Consider the following 18177-nt stretch of genomic DNA (forward strand, 5'->3'; position numbering starts at 1 on the left):
GAAGTGGCCTCAGAAATTGAGCCATATATTCCACCAGTCTGCTAAATATCGACGAGAATGATATTGCCTCATCGTCTATGTTTCAATGTTGTTGTTGCTATGATTTTTTATTGTCTGGTTTCATTTGCCAATCAAACATGATATTGAGTTGATTTTTTTGCGATCGTCTATGAGACAATTTAGGTGAGTGTTTATTTGACATTTTATTATCGACTGGTATCCCTGATAACGAAAACCACACACAAAGCTCTACAAATTACGCTGATTACCCTTTCCAGGTCTATTCACCAAAACGCCAAACTATCAATATACAATTTGTTGGTATAAATTACCATTTCATTACATTTTAATTATTTATCAGATTTCTAAAGTCTTGTAAATTCTTCATTACCTCGAGTTTCCGGGTCTATGTATCTCTGCAACTCTGAACTTCTGCAAATCGGGGTGTCTTCATCAGTAGCGATACCAACTGCTGCAGGGGGATGGATAAATGGGCGTGGACCACCGAAAATGTATTGATACCACGCCCCTTTTTTATAGATAATATTGAAAATGTGACAAATCCCACATCAAATAGATCTTTTATCCACTTTTAAATGTATTAGGTTGGGCAAATCTGATTAAAGTGGAGAAGGGGGTTTAATACCCCCCCAGACCTCCCTTGGTATCGCCGCAGTTTTGCAGTTGTGCAAAAAATCAAATCCCTTTAGAAAATTCATTGAAAATTATTATTTACCGGTCTGTCATAAGTTGCTCCATGTCATATAGGCAGAGCTGAACTCATGTATTTGGTGTATAGAACAGGACGGTTGTAAGTGCCAACGCCGAGTTTTACGTTTAAAATCGAAAGGGGGAACAATTGCCTGATTGATGATCGCATTAAGCATGAAACTTAGAAACTCAAAGAAGCAACTTAGAAACGTCCTGTTCTATACACTAAATGGCGTAAAAATTCATTTGTATAAGTAGCATCCTCGTTTTCGAATAGTCATTTATTCAAGGCAAAATTTGTTTAAGTTGAACTATTTCTGATTGTCAGTGTTAATGGGGATATAGATGTACGGTTTTTAGTGATAAATTTGGATCAATAAAACAATCAATCCAAGCAAATTTTCTATCGATGTGATTTAGTTTCATCCAAGATTTTCCATGAGTTTTTGAGAGATCTGAGAAGTTTATGAAGAGCCAAGCCACTGTCCAAAGAGCTCGTATATAATCGAGTAAGCTCTAACTTTAGCCACGCCCGTGTTATCGTTATAGGAGTTTTCATTTATGGTTACATTCATCGCCTAGAAGCAGCCCTTCGTCCACTTTTGGCAATTCTGCAATTGACTCGGACAGATGATAGGATTTCCAGAAAGATATTTTAGGCGCGACGAAGGAGCGATTCGATTATTATCTTTTTTCAGCTTTTGTCAGCTGGTAGCGCATATTTTTTGTTACCACTGACCAAAAGGGTTTTCGGAGTTTGCTTTCCGCGTGAACTAACTAGCAGCTCGTTATTCCTCGTTCGGTAGTTTATGCAAAGCACCTTGTGATGTGCGTTATGCATCAATTGAAGTTTAGGCTCGAATCGTGAAAGATGTTAGGAATAATCAGTTTTTCAAGTTTTCCTTTTTTATAAGGTGCAGCGTAACCAGATTTTCTTTAGACTGGGGCCAACCATTCTTCAATCAGCCATTATTCATAATGTACTCTGGGTACCGGCGCTCATGACACCCTAGGTAAGATGAATGCACCAAAGATAGTCAGCTATCGATTTTTAATGGCTCTTTTGTCTCAACTCTAAAAATTGAGTTATTGTAGCATTTCAGATTTCTACTTTTGGACAAGTACAAACCAATTTGAAGCTACAAAAGCATAGGTCGGATTGCATTTTAACTGTTTGTTTCATTTCAAATGTGGTATTTGATAAACTCCCTGTTTATTTCGCTGATGCTGTTCTATGATAGCACTTAATTTTTAATGCCTTGCATCAGATCCACAACTTTTCATTTCTGTTGATTTATTTTTCCTCGACCTCAACCAAAGAAAATTGTTTAAAACTTTTGAATTTTCTCCTATTTTCGATACGACCATAAATACGACTTTCCTCGTGATGCGCATAGATTATAGATTAGTTAGTGCGGATAAAAGAGATAAAACGCTAAAGCTATTGCATTAATTCCCAGATTTTTCTTTCCCTAATCTTTCCGTTTAGTACTGTGCTGTTTTTAAAAAGAAATCTCGTAAGGTCTGTGTCATTTCATGGTTTTCACACAATATGTAACTATTCTTTGAAACCCTTTCAAAGCCTCATCTACTGTGTACAATTTGTAAAGAAAACAGAGCTGAATGCTGCCAGTTTGCTATGCACTGTTTCCTCTTCGCCCTAGAATATAAATGATTTTGAATAAGATATGATCCTTAACATGGCCACACTCATTTATATTTAAGCAACTTTTCTGTTGATTGTGCCTCACCTCGATGTTATGTCGAAACTTTGCCTCGTTTTGAAAGAAGGATGAAAACACCTTATTGCAGACACTAAAGACTTCCAACAAAAGTTTCGTTTACAAAAAATATGGTTTGAATGGCCCTTACTTTATTCTCGATTTCACCGTTTCCATTTGAATCAATTGCTGTTTCAGAGTTCTCGTTTAATTCAAAGCTAATAACATTGTTTCAAGTAAAATAATTTCTATCGCTTTTTGTGGTGACTCATTGGATTTATGTTGGATTTTATTGGATTTCATTAGATTCTTAGTGGATTTTTGTTAGGATTTTCTTTTTAACTGGATTTTAGCTAGTGAGGGAGTGAAGTTTTAAGGAACATTTACCCTAAGCAGGAAATCCTAGAATTTGTTGTAAAAAAATTGTTGCACTTGTCATTCTTTTATATTTGAAACAGTTACAAAAACTGTTTACGTATTATTTGTAACAGTTAAAAATGTATCAAAAGCAACCATGGCAATATACTTTGGCCGTTAAAGTAAAAAAAAGGCCACATTACTTTTGGTACTTCTTTGCCTTGATAATGTATTTAGGTTAGCATAACGTTAATTTAAACCATTTTATAAGGGTACGTTTTTTAAGAACATCGAGACTCAATTTGCTGAAAAAAGCATTTTGTGTTTGTTGTAGAGACAAGATTCTGAGCCAGAGATAGCATTGACGTTTTCTTTTTTACATTAACACAAGAATTCTATTTACAATTTAAGTGACCATAGCTTCGCGAGCGATAAAACTAACTAACTCATTAACTGACGTGGCAAGTGCATTATGTACCGAAACAATTGAAGGTGTTGTCAACGCTGTGGCTTACGGGAAGAGGACTTGGTCCAAACCAACACCTTAGGCTTTTAGTAATTAAAACAGAGTTTTTCTTAAATATTCTCTCGTGTTAACAAAACAGAGCCAATTATACCAGGATATTTGTACCAAAGACGTAGATAAACGTGTATCTTACAAACCATTTAACCAAAATCCATAATTAAAACAGGGTCAGAAAATTTTTAACCACCACTAGAGCTAAGGGAGGAAGAGAGGGTGTTTAGAGGACAACTTCTATACATTTGTTCCCGCCTCCAGTTTGGAATAGGTGGAGTAAGCCCGACTCTTGATAGATAATATACTTTATTCGCATCACTTCTGTTTTCTGCAAAACTCAGCGTTATTATGTTCCATGTTTTGCGATTCCTGGTGATTACTTCATTACAGTGACGTCATTTAGTTTCCACTGATTCTTGTTTTAGCTACGGAATAGCAATCTACGATAAATTCATTGTGAGAAGTAGATATTTTCGTTACAATGAAATGCTATTATTATCATTTGTACATATGTTGTTTTGGGATATTTCAAAGTACTTTCAGCATGATCAACTACCTGACGAAACGAAACAAAATGGTGTGCTGAAAAACGTACCCTCAAACAAAGTGCGACATGTTTTTTTATAATTATTCTTTTCTTCTTGCCATGACTCATTTCGAAGATGCTAGTGTTTATTGTATCATTAATATATTTTTCAGATTGCCTGAAGACCGATTGTGTTATACAGACTACCGAGGTAAATTTTCTTAATCACTTTCTTTTAATTAGAAAATGTGATATGAATACAGAATCTAACTCAGAGCCTTTTGTTTTCGATATAATTATCAAGTTTTGTGAATATCAATTCTAATATTCAATTTTATTGATATTTTTCTTCTATCGTTGTAAAATTTCCTAATTTCTTGTTTTTTGTAGTTTTATTGTATTGTTCTTATTTTCATTATTCCATCAATTGTTGCGCGTTTATCCCAAAGAAAATAGGAAAACCACAGGAAGCCAAAAAATCCCAAAATATGTTTTAACTGCTTTTAAACTCGTTAGTCTATTTGATCGTTTGATCAATTGTTCATCTGGCATTCCTGAGGCTTTTACCAAATCGATGCCTTTTGCTGGCACGTGTATTTGTTTAAGAGAGAGAACCGAGTTTGAATTGGCCTCAATGCCTTCCCCGACTGGCAGTTTCACAGAAAGGGTAATTTTAGCATCGGTCAAACAGACTATGTTCAGTAATTCTGCTTTCTAAACAAGGTGACATAAATCTTGCTTATCTCACAGTCCTGAGAAGGGTTCCCACATCGTTAGACCTTTGAGCAAAAGCTTACAATAAACTCGTTGAGAAAACAGTCAAAATTAGCTGTGGCCTTAAGATTTTTTCGTTTTTGTTGGCTGTCTAACCCTGCAATTTACGAACACTTTTTTCTTCCAATAACGAACCATTTCCCCAACTGCCTTTTACCTTTATTCCAATTAAAAGTATTTTTACAGATCTGTATTTCAGCTCTCTGTTTTCATGTATTTAATACTTTTGAGGAAATGATTTATTCTGTATAACCTGGAAATTTCCAGTAACATTGCTAAGAAATAATTAAAATTGTTTGAAAAGTAAAGATGTTGACGAAACTTTATCTTTGGTCCCACAATTGTTAGAGATACTTTTCTAAGCCCTATTTCTGTCGAAGATCTAATTATTCTTAAACCATTTATCCCATTATCTCCAATGCTTTACTATGAAGTATTTTATTTGTCTCAAATACCAGCGAGAACGTCAAAATGTAATGTATGATTTAGAGGTACCTTTTAGTAGCACTAGGGTGTTTCAAGACAAGGCAGCGCTTTATCGGTGCATAGCCTGTTACAAAAATAGGAATGTTGGGTACAGTGCTTTGAAAAGAAAAACTTTTTGTATTTTTCATAGAGTACCTGTACCCCCTGTTTGTCGTCCCTTTTTCAAATGCCGTCGGAAGAAGAGCAGAAATAGTCTTCTTTTTCCAGGGGGATAGGATATTCCGGCATTTGTATTTCTGTAATGTTTTTCTTGTGGAACGTGAAGTCAAAGTTGTATTAAACAGCCTAGCATCCGGGCCTCTTATTCACTTTATTGTTCTTGTTATGAATCCTCTTTCTAGTTAATTCCTTTTTCATTCATCTTTCTCTTGCACCATTTAAAGCTAAATTAAGCTTTTCCCACGAAAATATCAAAGGCCATTTCTATATAGACTACCGATTATTTTTCGTTCCACTTTGCATTATAACGTAAACAAGATGTTTTTCTCTCTAACCACCGTATGCATAAGTTAGAAGTGACCAGATTCTTTATTCTCGTTACTTAACAGATTTAAACTATAGAGGGCGGACTCTCGTTAGTTGTGACGGAAGATTTAGGTCCTTGAGCGAAAGCTGAAAATTACGGTAAGTTTTTGACTGTTCCCAAATCTTATTATTTATATCTAAATATATGCCTGTATAAATATATTCATAATCATTTTAACCACAATGAATGTCGGCGGTATTTTCGATTTTTTTCTATTTCTTGTGTAAGGAATAATTCACTCCTTTAGTGAGATGTATTTTGAAGTAGTTCTAGCTTTTTCTGATTTATTTTATTCTTTAGCTGCAGTTTATCTTATTAATGCTTAAGTTATTTATCAGTAATGTTTTTTCAAATCTTAAAACTTTTACTTGTCCAATGTTTTAAACTTTTCTACTTGTCACTGACCACTTCACCTTATTCAAATCTTAAAACTTTTACTTGTTCGATGTTTAAATTGTTCTACTTATCACTAACCACTTCACCTTAACGAATACAGATGACAACTGGGATATTTTTTCCTCTTATTTCCTACTTGCTTCTTTCAGAGGTTCTAGCAGATATTTTTCTTCACTGACACTAATGGATGATTTTTCTAGCCTTTTTGTCAGTAACGTTTTTACTTGTTTGTTCCTTTCCATGTGCATTAGTCTTAAAAGCATCTTTGTCACCTTCTGTGAATGGGACATTCATTTAAAGTTATTTTTTCCTTTTTAGTGTTAAAGATTTACAAAGTACTTCACGTCAAATCGTCAATTTTTTCTGTAAGTACCATATTTTCACATAGAAGCTTTTATTCTTCTACTTCCTTTTACTTATTTTAATATACGGGTGAACTCTATCAACTTCAATGAGTTCCTACCGATATTTTGATGTTTAATAAAAAAAACTTATTAACAAACCATTAAGAAAATATATTTTTGATGTATTTTCCTATAATATCGTAAAGATACTTTGATATAAAATCATGCTTTTTGGGTTACATCGGATATTGCTACATTTTGCTCGTAGAACTTTGGTAACCAAAACTAACGACTCATACATAGCCAGGCTGTTTGATTTTTGAATCAACCTTGTGTAGACTCTGTATGTTTAGAATTACTTCTTTGTGTTGTTCAACGCATTGAAATTTCTGCGTATGTTGACAGTAGGGATACTCTCTAATAACAGCGTCCTTTTATGTAACTTTTGGTGACGCATTCACAGTAACAAAACATGAATCGATTCAACGTATCCATCTTTGTACATCGTCAAACAACTTGTATAACAACCGGAGTTTCCATTCATGCCTCAAAACATCTCCTTAGCTTTAGGAATCGCTTTATCGTTTAGGTCACCACATAGGTATCGTGCGTTTGTTCCGCCGGGACGTACCATAAACTGCACCCGGAAATGTTCCTTTTTATACCGATATCCTGGAATTTAGAATTCTAATGAGCTCATTTCATGAAAGGAATTTCCTCGAGAAATTCTGTTGCAAATCGCTAAACGTTTCGACTGAGAATAAGAAAAGCACCTTAAGTCCGTATTATCCCAAAAATAGGCCGTGAATAAATTTATCGAAAAAGAAACATACCCCCTGAGGAAAAGACTTTACGCTCTCATTAGGAGATGGATTTTCATTGTTTCAGTATTGTTAGATTTTGCCATTCAGTTTTGCGTTTTTCTTCGATGTTACCACATGTTTCCTAGGCTTCACTCATTGATTCAGGACGATTTCTGTTTGAGAGGAATCTTATCTAACTTTTGTGTGGATCATTTTGTGCTTTTGAAATCTCTACCCGTAAGTTGGTCCATTAGCCACTGCTGGGCCTTGCACTAGGAAGGCCACGTTAGAAAGATGGGACAATTCATTGGGAAGAGTGATATCATTTATGCTTTTGATTCACCTGCTGTTGTCTGTAGAGAGTGTGTACGCTGGAATTGTTGCTCCATCCGTCTGATCAGGCCAGCTGCCTATATGTCTACAAATTTTTCCAGGAGATTTGCAAACTTTATATTTGCTGTCCTGGCAAAATTTCGTTGATTTTTTACACACTTTTTTATGTATAAATAATGTCTAAAAGAACTCAAAATCGCTGAATTTAAGAATAATTCAAGAATAGTGCAAGACTCAAGGTTCATCAAGAATTCCTTTTTTTTACTTTGACTTTTTTTGGAATGCAAAACAAATGCGAGTTTAACGCTATATGTTTGAAATCAACTCTACTCCTTTTGTTTCTTAAGAATTACAAATAATCTCAGGCTCAAAATAAAAAAATTGAGGCTCGGCAAAAATTTAGGTATCCTTTTAAAAAAGTTTGTACAAGTGTAACAACGTATATTGCTTACTCCAAGCGATTAGAACCACCTCAATTCAAAGGCTGGTGCTAAAATGCAAGATATTCCTTAAAAAATTTGTAATAAGAGCATCACACATGTTATCACGATTAGTTCACCGTCTTCGTGCTTAAAATGTTTCTGGATATCATGATTTGGCGAAGCTTTTTCACTGATCTCGATGAGAATTTAGCATTTCTACACAGAAACCCGAGTGTGCAATACTGATCATTCTATCTTAATCTTTTGTAAATATTAATTAAAACTTCTCATGAAATTGCGTTTGCCTGAAAAAGAATGTAACACCGCGATATAAAAAGCGATTAAGTAGAAAAGGATGGAAACATTTGTTTAAAAGGCCTTCATTTCCCTTTTTCGTACCTTTGAATTATACCTTTGTGGCATGCTATTTACGCAAAACATTTTCACACCGCCCTGAGAAACTGCACAAATTTTCCCTTGATTTCGTAGTGACTATTTCTGTTTGTTATTTGTCGAGCGCTTAGTTATATTTAGATTGTTGCTAGCTGCGGGCTATTTTCACATGCATGGCACGTCGTCAGCTCTGTTGATGTAGCCTCGGATTTCACCCTTGTAACTGATACTGATGCATGTTTAATCAGTTTGTGATTAAATTTTAAAGAAAAAAGATTTAGACTGTTTATTGTTGATGCCAATATTACATTCACACCCATTTTTTTGCTTACACAGTCAATTATGTGAGAGAACCATCTCTGACGACCGTAAAATAGGCGTTTTCTTCTCCAAAATGAGCTTTTTATCTTACGCCAAGCGCTAATTGTCCAATTTACAAAGCCCCGCTTCTTGTTAAGTTTCTTTTCTTTGTAGTCAAATGTAGAATTTTTTATTCAGGGTTATAAGAAGGGTGTTGTTTCGCTACATTCTGTTCTAGCGATATAAGCTTGAAGTTACCCCGTAATGTTCAAGATCTCAAGTCCGACCAACCTCCCCGCCCCCTTCAAATTTTACCACCATTTCAATGTTAATGGATAATTTTTTTGCAATCTGTTTCAATACCCTTTGCAATCTTCTTTTCATTCAACAGTTCCTCCAAAATTTTTATACCGCGTACTTAACACCAGCTTTTGAGGTTTCAGAACCCCTTTTTAACGTTCTATATGGAGAGAAATACCGATAAGCATTTTCCCGCCGAAAATCCTGACGTAACAGATTTTTTGCTGACTGTAGTTTGATACTTTTTTACAATTGAATAGATCTAAAAGAGATGAATTGCTAGAATCGCGATTTTAAATCCTTAACATGTAAGATTTATTTTCCGTAAACTGCACCTTAGGTTGAATAATCCCCGTTGATATTGAAATAATTTGTTTAGGAACATTGTTGCTGCGCTTTCCTCGTCAATACCGCGCTTATTAATGCCGCGTTGTTTACAAAGATTTATGGGTAAATACCTACCGCGATGACTTGGTATCGCTAGCACAAAACCAGAAACTGCCTATGTACAAAGCTATTGAAAACGTTGTTTTTCATTGGGTGGTTATGAATAGGGCATAAGCTTTATCGGAAAAGATGGAATTCGTTAAAGTGAGCGCGACTGCCCCGCCCTAGTCCCTAATGAATGAGGCGCGTCATTCTCAGGATTCCGGGACGGTCCCTGTTTGAACGTTGATTTTCCCCGAAACTTAAAACGCTGGCTTTAAATAGCTACACCTTTGAAAATGAACTATTTGGCGACAATAAGAGAAGATAGCGAGAGAGAGATGTTTGTCGGTAGGAGCTTAGTTAAGATGCACCTTGATTTTGCCACATAAAACATCGCCAAAATGTAAATAACCATTCCGGGGCTGATAATTTACCGTCCAGTCAAAATTACCGATGCTAAAAATGATTTTTTAATATGGGCTATTCTAAATAAGCACAATGAACGACTTTTAGTTGTTGAAGCCTAACTATAAGGTTTCTTTATTCTTTTTTCCACAAAAACTTAGAAAACCCACATTTCTACTTTGAGTTATTCAACTTTATATAACCATAGGCTTAACGGGTGCAAAACTTCAAGTGGGGGAGGGGGGATATCAGTATGGACTTTGTCCGAATATTAATCCTTCGTTAAAGTAGAACTGCCCGAATCGAACCTTATATGGGATAAAGGTTGCCTTATTAGGGGGCTGCAGCCCTCCCAGCCTATAATACAAATCTATATTATATGTAAGGTCACTTGGATATCAACTCCGGTCTGACATCTATCGCCTGCACCACTATCTTAGCCTGTATCTGAAGTTGTTTTCTTTGCGATCTTCTTTACCTTTTTAGATGGTTTTCTGCTGGAGTCAACAAGGCTCTACAGGCTCAAAAACTTCTTCTAGAATAAGGTTTATGTTCTGCATTCTGGTCAATGGTGAGAATTCAGGCTTTTATTTGGGGGAGTTCAAGCGTATTATTTTCTGACAAGAAGTCAGAATCGACAGGATATCAGGGGTTTGAAAGCCCGAATTTTCCGACAAGTGCGCGAATTCGAGGGGCTCGAGCCACTAAGCCCCCCATTATTTGTGCCACTAATTCTGATGGATACAGAGATGTATACGGATGGATACGTTTTTCTGTTCTAAAAGGTCCGGATCTCTTTCCTCCCTTTTCTCTCTGCTTTAACAAGCCATCCTGTCTCTTTCCATTCGTATTTCGTTACATTAAAATCTCCTCTTTCTCTTTCATTTCTGGTCTTTTCTAATGGACCCGCGCCCGGCCCATTTGCACAAATCGATGGTTCTCACGTATTAATACCTCTTCCCAGACATGATGAGCTTGATCGCTGGGCGTTTTCGTCTCCACGGACTGTTCAATTCATCAAGTTAACTTAAACATAAAAATGTTACAATTGTCCAAGATCTGTCAGGGCATCCTGGATGGTGCAATGTTTACTTCTCTCTTGTTACTTCGTGTTTTATCGAATTGCCACCACTTGAAACTGTGTCTTTTTTTGTTTATCTTTGTTTCTCTTGTTGCCAACCTCTGACCTTCTTAACCCAAGTCCGCTAAAGAGCTGGAAAGCTTGCTATTTCATTTCTTTGCATCAGAACATTTGAATAAATCTTGCTCTTTCTTTTCGACTTTTACGTCAAATAAATTCGAAACCTAGATTTTAAGCTACCGTAAAGAATCAAACGATTAAATGCCTCATTTTCTGGCATTTTCGTCAAGTATGCTTTCATGATGCTTTCAATTTCTGGAAACTTATTATTTTCTTCCTTTCCTTGTATATTCTTTAATCTATGCTCCATCTGTGCTTTATGACAGCTTTCTGATGTTCTGAATACAGCAGGTTTACCGCCATGTTTTAGCTTTTTGAGAAGGTATTGCATGTTTTGTCGAAACATCTTACTTTTTGTTTCTTACTGTTGAAATGCAAACCGGTGGTGACCCGTTTATCGAGCATTGCAAAGACAACCCGTCCGAATTTTAGTAGAAATTGTCAATTAACCTCATATTGTAGTATTTTAATGGCCGGTCATCTAACCTCATATAGCAGTAGTTAGTCCCTTACCCCTTGACTCTATGACAACCGACGTCGCCTGCATGGGTCGGTCTTCATAACGTAGAGCCTCACTACTGAATACCCAGCCTCTTTTTCATCTCTCTGATTTCTAATCGATATCGGTTCTTTAGTTCATGTTTACGATATAGCTTGTGATTCAAATAAAAGTCATTTACTGATAATCACGTTGTTGGACACTGACGTGCCCGTCTTAGCCTGCGATCCTACGGCGAAAGGCAAGCCGTGGACACAAGAGGGATAAGCAAGTGAATCCATGTTTGCTCTTTGGAGTGACTTAGTGAATCCTTGTCAAATCTTCGAAGAGCATCTGCAAACTCCTTTATTGTGATTGTTACGATTTAGAAAAATATTGAAATTTCCTTGTGCTTTATTTAGAACAAGGATAGACGACACGGGGGCTGTGGTTACCCTTAATTTCCTGTTTCGCCTACGCTGTGATGAAGAAAATCTCATAAATGCAAAATTCACCATTTCGAAGGAGCACGCGTCTTAAATTATATCTAGCCTCCCGATAGACTTAAGTTGCATGCTGAACGCGATATTCCTTTGTTTTCTGTATTAAAAGTCCATACACTATGCCATATTGCTTCCTAGTTTGCAGGATTTTTCAGCGCGCCTTTCTCGTTGATTTTTAGGCATAATTTGAATGTGTGCTTCTTTATGTGATCTATCAGCTATACAAAAACCTAGGGTAAGTTATGCAGTAACCTAGGATTAGACCAAAGAGAGTGTGCACATTATTCTCGCAAGTTCTATAGTTAATTCCACTCTTTTGGAAAATGGACCGCAAAGTACTGTTTACAGATTGGTTTTTTACCACTACTCCATGTTTCAGCGTCTTTTTTGTTGCCATTACAAAAGTCCCTATAAATCTGTATGTTCCTGAGGTTCTCAACTCTAAAATTAGATTTTCTGTTGTAGGCAGCCTAGTTTAAATCGAAGTCAATTGATTCGGAAATTCCTTATTTTCAAACTAAAGAAAGCTCCCAATTTCTCTGTGTGAATATGCATTAGGCACCCGAGGCTCGCTAGATATGCATTAAACCGAGGTTATGTCTAAGTCAGTCGATCCGAGGCTACTCAAGGCTGTAGCTACGTCAAACGGAGGATCCACACTGAAATATGCGAAGCTCTCCGTGTCGTTCATACTTCATAATCAATTGTCTTGAAATTTCCTCCTAACTTCAATTTGCCAAGCGTTCAACACTGCTCGATGTGCTTAAATCAAGTCTCAGAATAGGCCAACACTGTACTTTCAACACCCGATTTCCAAGCTTTCTTTTCAAGGAATCTTTAAAAAACAACATCAAATGAAGATCGACAAGATTTATGCAATGTTGAATAGCAAAAGAGACGTGCTTAAGCCTTTAATTCAACATGGCTGTGTTCGTGGAAAATCCAGGCCATTGCTTGGTTTGTGGTTCAGTCGAGGCGGTTAGTCATTTTTAATGCAACGAATCAAAAAAATTACATGGTATCCCTGTTTTTAAATGGCGCCTTGTTTTGATCATGTCTATGTTAAAATGCTGCAAGTTGCGGCATTGAAAATGGCAAAACGCTGTTGTGGGTAACACTAGGGTCTTCGCAAAATAACCATTTTACACGCTGTACTTATCAATTTTAATAGTTTTTAAGCTCATACACAGACGGTAGAGCCATGACAACGAACAGGAAGCTGCTGAAAATAAACAACTATATCTTGGTTGGTGTATACGTCGTATCATACCTGCTGCCGTTTGCAAGGTCCTTTGATCCTTGCTATCTCGCGGATTACGTATGTGCGATTATGATGAAATTTTAATTTTGTTGCAATTTTTTGAGTTTACCAGTTGATTGCTATCTTCAGCTTTCGACGCTAGCTAGCATCAGCGTCTAAGCATTATGACTAATGAGACTTACTACATTTGCAGGCACTACGAAGCTCATCGTACAGTAAAAGGTGTACATTTAGGATACATTTGGTAAAATATACTTTGGTAAGTGAGTTCATGATCATTGCAGCATGTTATGGTACCAGCAATGTTGAAAGATTCTAGAAATTCAAGGTCAATGTCTGTATATTGGCTTAAGAATATCGTTTGCTCGTGGTCACACCGTTGCGCGTCTAAACTGTTCTAGGTTCTTCTGTGTTTGTAGTTGCAATTTACTTCCATTTCTTCTTAAATTGTAACACCGTCTAACCTAACACCTGAAATCCTAAATATTTTTATTTTGGTTATTTTCATAGTGAAATAAGGTGATAGTATCCACTTGAATATTGATAAAGCTATTCGAAGCAAATAGAAGAAGTCTAGTTGTGACAAGGCTAGGTTTGACAGTTGCTTGTGCAAATGTAGATGAAACGTTGGCTTTGATGGTTGTTATGGTAATTGTGGAATAGAAGTGGAGACATTACAATACAATCAGGTTATTCCTAACCTGTCCTTCATGTTTATGCGGACTAGGCGACAAAATGTGGAGAAAACGCAAAGAGAGCCAAAGTTTAGTAAGAAAAATACTAGTACGCCTTGAGTTGAGGAAAACCTGTATGTGATAGAAGCGAAACTTGAGTTGAAACAAAGTAGGTTCGAAGGATGTGTTTTCAACTTGCAATGTTTGCTTGAAAATTTTTTTGAAGAAGAAGACGATTTGTTTGCATGAAAAAGCCGTCCCACAAATGTCGATAGTGTTAATAAAATGCTCCCAAAATATTTTACAGTTACTTTGATTTCAGTGAATTTATTAAGATATCGATGCAAGCTTGAAAATTCCTTGTATAAAGAAAAAGGCTCTACTCATTAAAGAAATAAAACAATTTTAGTTATTATTCTTTTCTGGTCCATAAAGGTTTAAAATAAATCACTGAGACCAAATATGAAGAACCAATTGAAGGTTCTGTACAGCTCATAGATTACTCAAACTACTTTTATTGAATGTTTATCAATTTTTATCAGTATTTATACACAAATACCTTTCAGCTTAAAAAAGCAAATAGCAAATTAATGACTTATTAACGATTTGTGTCTGTCTAGGAAAAATAAAATCGCTACTCTGCCAAGGGGTCTTTTTGGGTCCTGCAGTTTTCTATAGAACGCAAACGAGAAAATATTGATCATGTCCTAGAGATTGTATTTGTTAGTGATGAAACAAGTAGAAAATTAAAATGATAATTGATACTCATTGTAATATATTTCATTTTAAAACAGTTCAACAATCTTTGTAGTTGCAAAATTTTGATTCTTGATGTAAACGAAACCAAATATATCGCAACGGAACAAAAATACAGGTTCAGTTTTATTTGGCCATAAGATAAAATTAATATCCAGTTTTATTCCACAATGATACAATGCAAGTTAAGTTTTATTCGGTAAAAAGTGAAATAAAATCTGAAGCTTGTTTGCTTATTTGCGCTAAAGAATCTTCATATCTTACCAGTTTTAGTCATTTGTTAATGTTTGTGAAAAAGACTAATGCCTACTTTGCGAAGAACTCGTCATGCTCTCGGTTTCGAACCAAACGTGATTCCGATTGAAAATCTAGCAACCCAGGTGCTGATAATTTGCTTTTCTTTTGAAATGATGTCAAACGGAAACATTTGTTTTCTTGGTATTTTCTTTGATTTTATCAGAAATATTGTAATTTTTATGCTAAATACGATTGGACGCAAAATATGTTTATTCAGTATATTTCGATGATTTAATATCTTACATTGATACAGATAACAACAAAACAGAATCGAAGCTAAGATTCTTATCTAGATAACAACTGCCTGCTAAATCCCACCTAGACGTAAGATTTAGATATCCTCTGATCATCGCAGTTGAAACAGTTGTTTCATCCTATTTCTGAACTCAACTGGGAAACCATCGAGCTTCTTCGTGCCTCTTATAAACGATTTTCGCTACGATACTTTGATTTTCGCCTTATTTTGATTATTGTCATTAGCATTTCCAACGAAGGGATTTATTGAACTTCAAATGAAATAAAGCAAGCTAGTTTGTGTTGTCTAGAAAGCAATCCGCCAGGCTCTCGAATGAGTCACCATCTGTCTCAAATAGAAATCCAATAAATTTGAAAATCAAGTTTGGGTCATACTCATTTTTCACATCACACAATTTCATCCCAACTTTCATACATTGCTATGCGCTGAGAAACTTGCTCAAAGTTCAACAATTTGACACCACATTCTGTTGTATTAGTTCAAAGCCAATTATTTTATTTTCCGCCTCTTGTGGATTTCGGAATTCTTATATACTTTGCTTCCTATGAACTCGTCAGTATTTAAACTTTAAGAGATACAGTTGTATGCAGTTAATCGTATCCTTTTTGCTCCAATAGAAAAGCGGCATTTTAAATCGAAGTTAATTTTCAATAGTCGAGGACCCAAACAAGATCCTCGAGGAGCTTCACTTTCTAACTGGTCTTCGAAATTGCGTTTCTCGAAACATATTCTATTTCAGCTTTGACAAGGTAAAAACTAATATTCTATTTATTTTTTTCCAACTCATTTCTAACAGACCGAGGGGGATTTATGATTGAATGTTTAGACTATATTCATCAGATCATATCAATATTCTAAGGACACATTATCAATATATGCCAGAATATAAACAAAAAGCTGATTATATCGTTTCAAGCATCATAATTATGATTTCATGACAATTTTGTTCATTGAAATCACCATTACTCATCTAAAAATTATTTTATATTAATCGGCCTGTAGTTTTTCATTGCATTTTCTTCTTCAAAACAAATCTAACGTGCTCGGTATAAATAATCCTTTTTCCGCAACTTGTTTTATTTTTCTCTTTTGCTTAACATTCCACGAACAATTTTGACAGATTTCATCCGTCTTAAAAACGTCATTTCATCTTCAGCTGCCATGATATAGTCACATATAATTGTGATTAATCTTCCTACTATATTGACTTATCTCAATGTGTCACATCTTCCATGTGGCAGTAATTATTGAAATATTTGCCACAACTTTTCAATTTGTTGGTACCCTAAATGTTGTATCCCTTTTGGCATAGTCTTAAAACCTTAATTTTAACAAGTAGTCCTTAAAATTACTTTTGTCGAAAAGGGTTGCAGATATTTTCTCATCGCAGTTACTAAATTTATTATTGGTTCTCGAAATTTATTAAAGCTTTCCTAACCCTAACCAAGGATTTTTCAAGTAATTTTTCCGAGTCCACATGGCTTAAAGTTGATTAATGTACTCCGTATCAATGCATACTCCATTTGCTTCCATTCCTAACACAAGGAACCGGTTAGAGCGCGCGCAAAAGGACTGGTGCCTTTTATGAGTAAGATCATTATAATAATCGGCTGATTGCATAAGGGTCTTTTAGGACGAGAGGAAGGTCAAGAAAAATTGTTTTCCTGAAGTTGATCGTTCGTTGCTCACACCTTATCTCTATTGTGACGTGACATCAACTACCATCAAAACACATTGTAAATTCATTGAATGAATTTTCGCGTGATGTTATTTGTCCTTTTCTATGAATCCTTTCCATCAAACAAAATGTATGTTTTACCGTGCAAATGTTTCGATATGGCGAGTTTCAGATTCCATGCCCTTTTCTTCCAAATGTCGTCCTTTTTTCCGGCCCTGTTTGCCATTTACTTTGGCATTGTTCAAACCATTCACATTTATTTAATATAAAACAATGTTGAACAGGAAATTGCAAAAACACGCTGAAATATTATCTTTTATTTTCATCATAAGACCAAACCCGATACATTTTGGATAACACTAAATTTTTCATTATTATTCACCCCCACATCTTTCTATTTCAACAAAACAATGTCGCATAAATAGAACGATTATCGCGACCTTGCTGTTGCAATTTCTCAATTGTATTTTCTTGATAAAAGATGCTTTGTGAGTTCTTGTAGAACAGTACACAAATGTATTTGTGATTGCTCGAGTGTTTTGGAATGCACATATGTCAGCTGCCTTTTGAATTAACAAGCTGTGATTCACTGGAAAGCCTTCTTTCTAGAACACACAAGCTTTATTGTAAAAATTGTTTTCTTGGGGAGAATGTCACCATCGGTATTTCAAAGTCATATATAAAGACCAGACCTAGATACAGTATCAGTTCACTGAACCTTTGACGATGCTGCTTAAGGCGACTGTATACTTGATAAAGTAACAGGAATAGTGACGTTAAACTTTGCCGTGGCTGTAGTATCAATTACAAGTCTTTCACCAGAAGTGATACCAGCATTGCATTTGCTAAGTTGTGAGTTAAGGAGTTTTATCCATACTACGATTTTAGTTTTTCTTGCTCTGCTTGTGATGTAACAGTACAACTCAGATAAAACAATTAAAAAATGCAGTGTTTTCTGTGAATCTTCAAATCCTTGGTTTGTAATTATTAAGCTAAGGATCTAGCATTCTATCTGAAATCTCAAATAATCCTTACAGTTGTACATAATCGAAGAAACTCAAAATTAAGAACATAAACGATTAACAATATAAAGTTGTATCCGCTCATAGTCACTCCACTTGACGTCACACTACCGTTTACAGCGACATGAAATTTAGATCCAGATATACAAAACTGCTATATGAAGGTCCGTGTACAATCACACTCCGCTTACTGTCACAATTTTCAAGCAACGTTTGGTGTGACTTTAACCGAAGTCCATTGTACCTTAGTAACCGGTATTTTCCTATAGTTGTTTTATGCATATGTTTCATTTCCTCTCCTTGCC

At 35.6% G+C, this 18177-nt stretch overlaps 1 protein-coding gene across 4 annotated transcripts in view; it reads left to right on the forward strand.

Annotated features, from left to right (window-relative positions):
• The window catches only part of LOC135696311 (fibroblast growth factor 18), a 74722-nt gene that overhangs the window by 23911 nt on the left and 32634 nt on the right, over positions 1-18177 (forward strand). For 2 of the 4 annotated variants that reach the window (XM_065215665.2, XM_089112385.1), the window contains 4 exons: positions 4009-4046; positions 5644-5719; positions 6336-6382; positions 13383-13448. The gene's annotated coding sequence lies outside the window, so the exon portion shown is untranslated. Of the gene's footprint in view, positions 1-4008; positions 4047-5643; positions 5720-6335; positions 6383-8887; positions 13247-13382; positions 13449-16391; positions 17703-18177 lie in introns of those variants that run through there. The other 2 variants (XM_065215670.2, XM_089112386.1) reach the window with 2 other exon arrangements.

The sequence above is a fragment of the Rhopilema esculentum genome, chromosome 14, assembly GCF_057945365.1.
Source record: "Rhopilema esculentum isolate cy_ngs chromosome 14, ASM5794536v1, whole genome shotgun sequence".
NCBI classification, from domain to species: Eukaryota; Metazoa; Cnidaria; class Scyphozoa; order Rhizostomeae; family Rhizostomatidae; genus Rhopilema; species Rhopilema esculentum.